The sequence below is a fragment of the Gadus chalcogrammus genome, chromosome 16 (assembly GCF_026213295.1).
Source record: "Gadus chalcogrammus isolate NIFS_2021 chromosome 16, NIFS_Gcha_1.0, whole genome shotgun sequence".
Classification (NCBI taxonomy): domain Eukaryota; kingdom Metazoa; phylum Chordata; class Actinopteri; order Gadiformes; family Gadidae; genus Gadus; species Gadus chalcogrammus.
Window position 1 is genome coordinate 19,394,610 of NC_079427.1, and position 13,285 is coordinate 19,407,894.

A 13,285-nucleotide genomic window follows, 5' to 3' on the forward strand; every position below is an offset into this window, starting at 1 on the left:
GTAGCATTGGAGCGTAACCAAATGCCCATACCTGCTGACAGAGGTGGACCGGGGCAGAAAGACAGGAGGGGAACCAGTCCTTTGGTTGCTTTATTAAAACCCCTGACAGCTAAATCAAGCTTAAGGCTATACCCCGCTTCACCAGTACAGTCTTGTGGCATAATGTACTGTGTTGGGTCTTGCATGGACTCGCTGTCCTTTCCAGTTACATAAATCACCCCTGAATCACTGCAAACTCGGAATTCTGCCACTTATATAACAATGATATATTTTGATGATAAGTTGCTTGTATGCAGTTGGAAGAACCAGAACTTGTTGATGTGAATTTAGACTTTCCCTCGTCAGAAGTCCCTGGAGTGACAGATGGTGCCGTTGGCTTTTCTTAGCTTATAAGAAAGACCGAAACTACGAATGTCTCTCTTGAGAGTGCGAGCAGGAGAGAGGACAGAGTGAAAGAAAAAGAGAAACCACAGCCAGCATTGACCTTGCCCATTTTAAACTTTGAAACGTCACATTATCTGGAAGGCACTTCGCTGTTTTATGGTCTGCTCAGAAAATTTATGAAGGGTAAATATTGAAAGCACCTACAAACGCAACCGACGGAGCAGACACAGTGATACAAAGACAGAGCTGATAAAGGCAAGGGATATGCTATAATAGGCCAGAGAAAAATAGTTTTTAAACTATGAAGGGCTGAGCGGAAGAGAGCGCTTTGTGAGTCAAGCCAGGTTTTGTATTGATGTCCCGTATTGAACGGCCCTGGGCAAAAAAATAAATATATATTTGGTCTTGGGTCGATGCAGGCTTGCTGACCCTGGAGCAACTATGGATAAAAAAAAAAACATAGTTGAGTATTCTATGTGTATGCAAAACAGCAGCACATAGTGTATTTAAGAATGGATTCTCACACAATATGCAGCCCCCACAAATGCGCCCGGTCACACAGTTCCACAAAATACCCATGTTGTAGAAACTACACACAAATAGACAAAACAAAAGGACAAACACACGTGCACACATTTATACACACACAGAAACACACATGCATACACACACAAACACAGACACATGGCTTTAGTTTGATACGATAGATTAAAGGGAGGGCTAGGTCAGCAGAACAAATACACATAGCATTATTGAGGTTGTGTGTGTGTGTGTGTGTGTGTGTGTGTGTGAGATAGTGTGAGTCGGTGTGTGTGTGGGACTTTGGGTCTCTTTATATACAAATGTGCATGTGTGTTTATTTGTATATGCATGCTTATATATGTGTGCGTTTTGTTGGGTCTCTGTATGTATGTGTGTTTGTGTATTTGTGTGTATTTCGTATCTGTGTGCCTTTGTCTCTCTGTACGAAGGTGTGTGTGTGTGTGTGTGTGTGTGTGTGTGTGTGTGTGTGTGTGTATGTGTGTGTGTTTTTATGTCTTTGGGTCTGTGTGTGGTGGGGGGGGGGTAATTTATTCATGTGTTTTTGTGTATATATAACTGGGTTTAAGTGTAAATGTATGCGTGTGTGTTTTTGAACATATGTTGGTCTGTGTGTGTGTGAGTGTGTGTATACATGCATTCATCCATGCATGCATGTGTGTGTGTAAGATATATATATAGAGAGAGAGGATAGAGTACCTGTGAATCCCATTCCCACCTGTAACACTAATTCTGTAAGCGGCGCTCCTAACCCAGTTAGGGATCATGGAGTACAAAATGGTGACACTGCATCACAGTCAACTGAGCGTGTGGTGCCTGTGTCGCTATTTTTCAACTAAAAGCTATTTCCTCATTAGCTTTTATTGAGCCTTCAATCAATCAATGCATTTACTTTCACACTGTTCCATTAAAAATCGCGCACTCTCTCACACACAAACACACACACAAACGTCATGCACATTCATTCAATGAGAGCTTGGTGGGGCGATTGGATTTATTTTCTATTGGTTGTTAGACGTGGGATGAAGTGCTCCCTATTCAATTTGTTTTTCTTTAATTCAGAAGGGTGAAAACAGCTCCACAAGTGAAAAGCAATTTCAAGTTGATTCAAACTTTTGTGTATATGTCCTCTAATGTGATATCTCATCAAGAGCCCCGCTTGAGGTCCCATCACTGTGAACGGCTAGCCCCTTGCCTGTCAGCTGAAGCCATCATCCTCCCCCCAGCACTGCCACACAGGGCAGGGCAGCAGACCTACCACACAGCGAGAGAGGATGGGCCGTCGCTCCACAAACAGAAAAACTCAAACAAGAATACAACTCTTACCTCAGGAAATCCATGGATCTTATATTGAAATTGAATCCCCCCCAACTAGGCTAAGTCTGTTACTTCTCAGAAAGACATTTCTAATAATTTCGGGTGGGCTATAATATCATGCAGGTAATAGATAAAAGGTGTATATATATATATATATATATATATATATATATTAAACTATATAATATAATATATAATCAGTATCTCTCCATTGCATTGGATACAAGGGGCTCTCACTCCAACTCTTTATTACGCCTGAACACACACACACACACACACACACACACACACACACACACACACACACACACACACACACACACACACACGCGCGCGCGCTCGCGCAAACACTCACACACAAATACAAACACACATACTAGTGCGCAGGTAGCCTATCACGTCCCTCCAGGACGTGGACCGTCCAGTACTTGGCAGATCTCCTTTTCCATCTGATTACAACAACAACAACACCACCAACAACAACATATACAACCGCAAACAGCCACAGTCAGACAAAGATATGGCTTGTGGTAGGTGACAGTGTGCAGAATGACAATCATCACAAGAGATGTACAGATGTGTTCAAACTATAGCAGTTGGGGGTCAATATAACAACTTACCTTGAAATCCAAAGAGGAAAGCAAAGCCGGGGATCCAAATCGTGTGTATCCAGAAGTGATGCATGACGCCCGTTTATCAAGTCCAAAATCGCCTTCTGGGTAACGACAGCAGCTGTCTTCCAAACGAGTCGATGGTCCAAATCTTGATCACGCAGAAAAAAAGGTTGTAGGCTACTCTGGAGCTGAAGCGCTTAGGCGGAATAGTTCAGAGCTTACAACCGATGTTGGTGCGCACCACACAAGTGCCGGGCTGCCCAACACGGATTGAGCTCTGTGCGTGTGTGTGTGTGTGTGTGTGTGTGTGTGTGTCTCTCTCTCTCTCTCTCTCTCTCTCTCTCTCTCTCTCTCTCTCTCTCTCTCTCTCTCTCTCTTTCTTTTTCTGTCTAACTCACACGTACAGACTTCTCAATCTCTCTCTCTCTCTCTCTCTCGCTCTCTTTCTAACTGCCACGTACACACTTCTCAATCTCTCTCTCTCTCTCTCTCTCTCTCTCTCTCTCTCTCTCTCTCTCTCTCGCTTTCCTCCTCCTCGCTTTCTGCCTTTCTCTCTATCCCTCTCATCCTATATCGGGAACCCTCTTCCTGGCCGATTCGTTTTAGCTTGGACAACAGTGCCCCCTAGAGCGTCAATTTAAAATGCATCGTCTACACCTTTTCTAGCAGAGTCCAGGTCGGATTTCTGTTTCCTACCTGTCCCCTCAACGGATCATCTTGTCCGATGAGTTTGTTGGGAGTCAACGTCATGTTCGATTCGGAATTTCTTCATTGCGTTTTTCATACTTGCTGCATTTGATTCGATACGTATGCACATTTAAGTCTGAATGCAGGAACGGATTAGGAAAATCCATCCGTATGCCAGCCGCTCTGTAGATCTTTCCTGTGGATCTGGACACCACTGTTGTCTGTCTCTATGTCTCTTTTACAATTTGCACACTGATATAAATCTAAACCAGGCTCTCTATCACAAAAACAAGTGAATTAAGCCTGTGAGGCAACTTTTATCGCATAACCTAAAAAACAATTGAACCTTAAGCTGTACATTTATGGGCCTAAATATATTTTCATTGAAGGGAATATCATCATTATTTTTATTTAATTTTAATTTTAAAAGACATTGGCCTTTTGTGACCCTCTTAATTCCAATTTGTGTCTGACGGCGTTTTGGCAAGCGTTGTAAAAGTCAGCCACATCAGCAGATAATGTCTCCTGCTATGTCTTGACTTTCCCACTGCTTTGTTTCCAAAACAACGTAATGGACCAGAATCCTCTCCTGAAAGCTGCAGATCCCTGCGGCTATGTGAGCGAATCAGACAGTTTTGCAGCTAGACACTGCCACTGTCTTCCTCTCTACCTCTGTTTTCCTGTCTTGTTCTCCATTATTTCCTAATCGCTCGCTCTCTCTCTCTCTCTCTCTCTCTCTCTCTCTCTCTCTCTCTCTCTCTCTCTCTCTCTCTCTCTCTCTCTTTCATCATCTCCCTCCCCCTCCAACTCTGCTTAGCTCTGTTTGGGAGATAAAGTATTGTCATTTTAGTATCACGGACTCCAATGCATTTTAAGGCCTTGAACTCACCTTAAACAGAGTTCAGTAGACAGGCTTACCAGAGGATAACAATGACTGATGACTCCCGGTAGGACCGAAGCCCATAGCGTCATCAATGAAGGTTGGAACATCATCGGTCAGGGACTGCATTCTCTCCTTAAACTGGACAGCAATCAGATATTAATGTGTCTGTGTGTTTTTTGTTAGTGCAGTCTACTTTAGTGCAGGCATCTTCCCACGTTTCTGTATCTTGCAAATCTATCTCAAGAAATAATAATTTACCAATGTTAAGCACCACTAATAAATGCAAAATATCACCCTTTTCTAACACTTGTTTCCTGACACCCAAAATGTTGTGAGATGTTCATTTTCATTATCATAAATAGAATCCCAGCTTTACGCATTTATAAGATTTGCAATGCTCAATTATTCAACAAGTTCATGAATAAATCTTGTGCTAAAGATACGCTAAAAGGTCCTGAAATTGAGATGGCAAATGCAGTCCTGAACGCTGGATGCTTTCGAGGCATCACTATAGGTGACACATACAATATTTTAAACCAAAGATGAGTACGGCTACTTCCTGCCCCAGTAGTGTACAAATTAGTATATATTACTCTCTGCCGCATACTGCCCAGTACTTAATGGGCAGAAGAGTGGGGGCTGGGGGGATAGGGGGTGGTTCATCCAGCTATCTCGATAAAGAGCTTATCTGAAAAATTCACCTTTGCGAGTATCACCTTGTGATATATTTTACACATTCTTCCCCCCACCTGACCCATGATGTGATAAAGTTATGCGGTGTTATGGATCACTGAATCATGTTACCTTCTGTTTCCCACACATGCACAACAAAGGACTCGGTTGGGAGCCCGGATCAGAAGCGGCAGCAGTGTGTTCTGACTTCCTCCGCAGACAGATGGGAGTTCTTTTGAAAATACTCACATGCAAGTCATAACAACGTGGCCTTGGTGATATCAATAACGCACGGTCTTCCCATGCTCTCAGAATTGATCGAAAATGTTTTGTATTCTGCAAATCTGTCCTTGGGCGACCGTACCGCAGTCCCACGAATGGAACGGCGAGGTTCATGACAGGTTGAGGGCCAAGTCGTTTTAGATGCAATGGAACATTTTAGAGGCAGTGAAACCCCTGAGCATCGTTATTTGAGATCATGATTCTGTAAAGTTTGTGGTTTCAGTCGACGTGGCGGAACAATGTCTGCAGAAAGCTCTCTCTGGAGTGTTTGTGTGCATTGGACTTCTGTGAGTGCTTGCATGACGTGCATGCGTGCATTTGGTGTGTGCGCATTGGTATAATGTCCGTGTGTGTGCAGGTCCACAGGTTCATCCATATACTATGGACCTGTCTTGGATCTATATGCATACACTAAGACAGTCTCGCTCAAATCTGTAGTCTTAGGAACAGTTGAATGGGTGAATTGTCATCATTTTTCACAAATGTATTTTGTTCCTACGGTTCCTTCCGGTATTCTTAATGAAGAGTTTAAGAATGCCAGAGTAAGAGAGTGTCTGCATGGCTTGGAAAGGACATCATGTTTTAGAGAAATATACCTGACAAATAAAGTTAATTATTTAAACATGTAGAAAGTTTGAAAAGTTGCCTGGGGGCTGGCTTGGTGTACAGTTAAGAACTACAAGTATCACTTTCCGTTTCCTTTTTTTAATTTAATCCGCACTGAGTTTTAAAAATGCAATTGCAGCTGTAGTAAATTGTTGTACGGAGATGAAACACATGTAAGGAGAATTCCAGTTCCCTGGATGAAGACATTACACAGGGGCCAGGAACATGATGGAGCGTTCCCTCCGACTCCATTACCTATAAGCTGATGATATTTATAATCAAGTCTTCTCCTTGTTGCTTTTTTATAGAAGCTCAGACGTGCTATGTAGACATCTCACAAGTTGGGAAAGGTTGAGTATTATAAAGAATGTGTGGCTAGGCAAAATCAACCCATTTTCGAGGGAAAGGCAGAGATTTCCAACTGATACTAAAGATACACATACAGATATAAAGGCATTTCCAATTGTTAGTTCAAAATCTCAATTTCCTAATTTATTGATACTTACAAATATGTATTTATTTTTGGTTATTTAGTTATCCTATTAACTTAATGCAGTGACCAATTGTTAATTGTACATGCCAACAAAATTCATAATTCAAGCCATTTATCCAGGTCTAAGATTATAATGTGTGGAAGGTGGACAAACTCCATTATGGCAGCTCCTTCCAGATGCTCTTTCTCTGTGCTCTTTGTACCTGGATCTTCCAGTTCATTATTGTAGTCTCTCTCCCTCATTGTGTGGAGCTCCCGGGTATACAGCAGCAGCATATGGCAGAAGGAGACGGTTTAAAGTCAATTTCTGCCGGCCACCTGTTCCATGCACACACATCTAATTGTTGACATAGATGGGTGAATTTCACACACAAACAGAGTATAATTAAAAATATATAATATTCAAACGTGAAGATGGAAAGTTTAGATTGAACTAAATGAACACGTACGCCATACAGCCAGAGGACAGATTTTTGTATTTTTCATTTTTCTGAGACAAGACAGGTTTCATGTTAAAGTCAAACCTGAGAAGGCCACTGGTCAGGAGAATAAAAATGTAGATGATTTCTGTGTGGGCAAACACAGTTTATGCTTTCATACATTATTCAATGCTACATCTTCACAATCGCTACTTTGTGTGTGTGTGAGTGTGTGTATGAGTGTGTGTGTGTGTGTGTGTGTGTGTGTGTGTGTGTGTGTGTGTGTGTGTGTGTGTGTGTGTGTGTGTGTGTGTGTGTGTGTGTGTGTGTGTATGTGTGTGTGTGTGTGTGTGTGTGTGTGCTTGTTTATCTGAGTGTGTGTTTGTGTTTTTGTGTATGTGTGTGTGTGTGCGTGAACACAGGAAAGCATATCGACAAACCTAAACTAAAAGCCCACAAACCCAAGGCGAACGCCGCAGCTTTCCCTGCACGGCACCTGCACGTAAGAAAATCATTACAGACAGATTGCATTATAAGACTGCTTTAATTTCAAATCACAAGTCATATGAGTGATTTACCAGTCCGATGCAAAGAATGATAACAAATGATTGCGAATTACATGGGTTTCAGCGCATCACATTGAACACAAGTGTTTCACTCACAGAGGAACGCAATCCTCACGATCCACTGCGTTTAACATCAGCGCACAACCACACTTGCCTGCCAGGTGTGTTGTTTTAATGCAGCGAGTTTGCCTTGATTTAATGGCATGCGAATCAGCATGCTATAAAAAAAACACAGGAGTCGTTATGCAGGAGCCAAACAGAAGAAATGTACATCTTTGGCATACGTATGACCATATTCCACATCACTCTGGATCTGACCTCGGTGGCAGCTAAACATCTAACACGATGGCAGACATTATGCAAAGACATGCACTCGCAGTCACGGCGATAACAACCCAAAGACACGCAAAACACGATTCCCCTTCCAGATGGGGAAAAACGAGGCGGAGATCATCAGAGACAAAAAAAGAATTAAGGCCTTAAAGAATGAAGACATGGGGAAAGAATTAGTGGAGGAATCTAGGCCAGCTACACATAACGACCTCCCATGACTCGGCATCAGTCACATGACTCCTCGGAGAGCCCCAGCTCTGGATCTGTCCTCCCTGCGGTGACTTGATGGACTTTCATGAAAGGAGGAAGTGGCTGCGGGCGTCTCATCTCGCCCACTGCCCCACTGGGCCACGGCGGCTTTCTAGATGTACTTCTGCACAAGTTAGCAATCAACTTCCAACACGTTTCTTTTGATAGTTTTCCATGTCGTACAAAAATAGTATCTGAAGTTATTCAGTTTCTTTTTGGTTTTCTTTTAACAGTTGGTGGGTTTTTACAAAGGAAGAAAAGGATATTCGTTCACGTGGATTGTGTTTGGTATATCTGCTCTGATTTCGTCCTTCTAAGCCACTTCAGAGGCTTGATTTGAACTAAGACAGTGGTGAATTGTAAAGAGACTTCAGAGTTACGACTCATGTAGCTTCCCAAACAGACACAGACAACCTTATATCTGTACAGTATCTCTAGATCCACAGTCAGGCACATGGACAGCAACAGCAGATGACATTGATGTGTAGGGAGGACGTGTGCACCAATTTCCTCTCATGACATATATTCAGCACTTTGGACAGTGTAGCACGAACGAGGTAATGGAGACTCTAGCACTTTAGTCAGCCCCATGGACAGAGACATAAAATAGAAGTGTATAGGGACTCTAGCACTTTAGTCAGCCCCAATGACAGAGACATAACATTGGAGTGTATAGGGACTCTAGCTCTGTAGTCAGCACCATGGACAGAGACATAACACAGGAGTGTATAGACTAGAAACTCTAGCGCTGTAGTCAGCACCATGGACAGAGACATAACACAGGAGTGTATAGACTAGAAACTCTAGCGCTGTAGTCAGCACCATGGACAGAGACATAACAGAGGAGAGTTTAGAGACTCTAGCTCTGTCAGCACCATGGACGGAGACATAAATGTAAATGGACTGCATTTATATAGCGCTTTTCTAACCATTGGCCACCCAAAGCGCTTTACAATATTGCCTCACATTCACCATTCACGCACACATTCACACACCGACGGCGGAGTCAACCATGCAAGGCGACAGCCAGCTCGTCGGGAGCAGTTAGGGTTAGGTGCCTTGCTCAAGGACACCTCGACACTCAGCTAGGAGGAGCCGGGGATCGAACCAACAACCTTCAGGTTACCAGTCAACCCGCTCCATCTCCTGAACTACTGCCGCCACATAACAGAGGAGAGTTTAGGGACTCTAGCTCTATAGCCAGCACCATGGACAGAGACATAGCATACCGTAAAATAGTGTATAGACTCTAACTCCATAGTCAGCACCATGGACAGAGAGATAACATAGAGGTGTATATTGGGACTCTAGCTCTGTCAGCACCATGGACAAAGACATAACATACCGTAAGATAGTGTAGAGACTCTAACTCCATAGTCAGCACCATGGACAGAGAGATAACATAGGAGTGAATCGAGACTCTAGCTCTATAGTCAGCACCATGGACAGAGACACAACGTACCATGGGATCATAACGGCGCTTCAGCCAGCAGCTCCCAGTGTCGGCACCGCGGTCGGAAACAGAGGCTGCTGCAGAGCTTAACACTCGTCGCGCTACAATGCAGATGCAGCCCTGAAATGCATACTGATTTAGTCCTACTCACCGCAGTGTGCTACCAAGCAATCTCAATTCTGATTTACTGTCCCACACTGGTCGGAAGTCATCCGCCTGCCTGTGGATACTATAGATCACAGAGTATAGGCAGGTGTTATTTTTGCTGAAAATGTGCTTTGTACATGTAAAAGGAATTATTTATTGTTTCTAAAAAATTGGAAGATCGTCCGATGGATATAATATGGATTAGAATATCGTCATCAGCAAGGCAACAGAGAAAAAGCATTACTTATATCTTATATTATATCTTGCCAGTCAATAACCACAAAGAATGCTTTCCAATTCCACCACTCATTGATTCTCTTTCTGAGCCTTTATAACCATAACAGACCATAACAGTGTGGAGGGGCGACTCCTATACAACTAAATTAACAAGATAATTGCAACATTCCCATCCAAACTCTTGCATGGAGGTCACTGAGAGGAGCAAGGCGGCCATCTTCATCTCAGTACTCGTATAACAACACAAACCTAGGAAGCTAACATGGCCAAGCTGGCACTTTGTTCTCTGTTCCTCCACAACCCTCACCCAGCTCGGATGAACCTCGTTGAGTGTGTGCCAGTGAGAGAATCGCTCAAAAGCTCCAGTGCTAACTAGTGGCTTCACAAAGCTGAGTTGGACTTTAGGGAGCATCTGTGGTGTGGCAGTAACCATTACGCCACTGTATCACTTCCCCCAGTGTGCTAGGCAGCACACAGATGATGCCGCTGTCTGAGCTCTGGCCCATTGCTTTGGACGATTTTGTCTCTAATGTGTATTTATAATGCTGGAGAGACGTTCATTTTTTAACCTTGCAAGTTCCTGCACCTTTTCTGCTTTGTACTCATCATTATTAGCACTCAAAAACAAAGCAGAAGTCCAGACTTATTCAGTAATAATCAGAACTATATTCTGGTCATTCTGCGGTTTAAAAACATGATTCACACTCATATAATGTATTGGCTTATATATTTTCAAAGCTTGGGGAAGTTGGTTTTGCCTCATAGAGGTTACCAAGAGTTCATGTCAGTCCTCTTTGCATAGTGCAGTGCAGATATTATGCTCAGAGACCTGGGAGATCGTATTTGTGTTCAGGGATGCTGAAGCCATCATGGAAACGGTTCTTATTCAGTAATACTTAACTCTAAGCCCAGTGGATTGTTTTTTAAAAAATCCACAAGCAAGTACACGCATAACAAAACACGCACACACTCACTTACAAAGGGGACAGCAAACGGGACTCAGACATTTACAGGAAATTCACCGGTACACGGTTGTTCTTCTTCCAACATGCTTGGCTTTTAGGCAGATAGGCTGAATGACAAATCTCTCTCTCTCACTCCGCCCTCACTCTCTCTCCCTCTTTCTCTCCACCCCCTCTTTCTCTCTTTATTTTTCTCTCTCTCTCTCTCTCTCTCTCTCTCTCTCTCTCTCTCTCTCTCTCTCTCTCTCCCTCTCTCTCTCTCTCTCTCTCTCTCTCTCTCTCTCTCTCTCTCTCTCTCTCTCTCTCTCTCTCTCTCTCTCTCTCTCTCTCTCTCTGTCTCTTTCTCTCTCGCTTTCTCTCTCTCATACCTAATAGGACAAGGACAGTTTGACAAAAGTATTTCATCTCGCACCCTGACAAGTTGACATTGACTAAATACGAGGCTAATGAATAAAACAAGCACACACGCGCTGGTGAGGGATGATCACCCGAGGCAGGAGGACAAGACACCACGAGACAGGTATCGAAGCGGCCTGATCATACTGGTAAGTATCATCTAGCAGGTGATGGGGATTGTGTGTGTGTGTGTGTGTGTGTGTGTGAAGTGGGGAGTGTGTGTGTGGTGTGTGTGTGTGTGCATGTGTGTGTGTGTCAAGGTGAAGTGTGTCTCTGTGGGGGAGTGTGTGTGTGTGTTGGGGGATATGGGGGTAGGGTGTGTGTGTTTGTGTGTGTATGTGTGCGTGTGTTTTAGGGGGGGTTGCTATGGAGGTATTGTGATTAATGACCCATAAGAGCTGTTAGGATAATGAGAGGAACCAGCCACTGGATCCTGGTCACCCTGACATACACACACACACACACCCACCCACACACACACACACACACACACACACACACACACACACACACACACACACACACACACACACACACACACACACACACACACACACACACACACACACACACACACACACACACACTCACCCTCTCTCTGGCACACTTTTTGCTTGGAGAGCGAGCGCGTGCTAGTGCGTGGACTGTTAATTGGACTTTGTTTCTTCCAAAGCTGAAACTCAACGCTACAAAACAAAACAGTGACTGGTTAATGTGACTTGAGCGAGGGGTCAGCTGAACACGCAACACGCACATCAGGCCAGAGATGAGGGATGTTGAGGACTGCAGGGATAGTGGATTGTCTTGCACATGAATTGTAATTTGGACCCTTCTCACTAAACACTGTGTCATCGGCAATCTGTTTGCTGAATTATTCTTCATCCTCTGTTGGCCAGATCTGTTCCGCCCCTTTGTTCAGCATAGTTCATTCTTCATTACCAATGCACTGATTTTTCAACTGCAGCAAGGAGGTACTAGGAATGTTTACCTTTACTTAGTTTAGGCTCAACAGGATAAAAAAGGCTCTGGTCTTTACAAGATTCCCATGGAGTGGTCAGCAAAACAGAAACAACCCATTAAAAAATGAGACTGTTCTGAATCGATTCGTTTTTAGTTTTTTTTCAAAAAGCTGTTTATATGACACCTTGTCGGGACACATAGCCTTGCAAAAAGTGCATCACCCAGTCTAGTCTATTCTTTCAGGACGCCGTGTTTCAAAACCCTTTTCAGATGCCTCTGTCCGCCTGTGTCTAGTCACATTTGTATGCGACGTGAGACGAACACTCTTTGAATTAAAAGTGTCCATGTGGCCAGGGCCACAAATCTATGCAATCAAAGCTGTCAGATAAAGGATAAGTTGATTTGACATGCCGCTCCACCGAGAACATCTTTTCTTCGAGCTGAAATTGCTTCTCTCTAAGTTATTCTTTTTCTCCAAGGAGCTTTTGTCTCGTCTCAGTCGAGATCTCTTCCCATCACTCTCTCAGTCTCTTTTCACATCTTTCCTCTCAGCTCTTTCCCTTCCTCCTCTTTCTCCCCTTGATGGACTGAGCTGACGGACAGCTGACCCCTGGCATGTGGGGTTAACAACTTCCAGAAGTCTCTCAGTTGACATGGTGATATCCCAATAGTACAGCCTTCATGCCCGGATTCCTTTCATCGGTTTGGTTCCATCTTCTGTGCTGGTTGCTGTTCTGGTCTTTCTATTGCTGTGAAATGAATACACTGCGCTGATTTGTTCAGGATGGGCACAGGATTTTTTCATATTCGGAAGAAAGCATTTGCATTCCAGGTCGGAGCCAATGTGGAGTTGGATTTACAGTATGGATAAAGCAGCAATCCTCAATCACAAATGATAAAGAACATATTGGATTAACATTTTGCCTACACTGTGGAACAACTGCCCTTTGTGTTTTGCATAGTTCCTACATGCATGACAGGATTTGATGACTTTCACCATGAAAATCTGACAGCCACTGTCTTTGACTAGGGCTTCAATTATCATAATATCTCAATGTGAAGAATGGATGTTGGTATGTAAATCT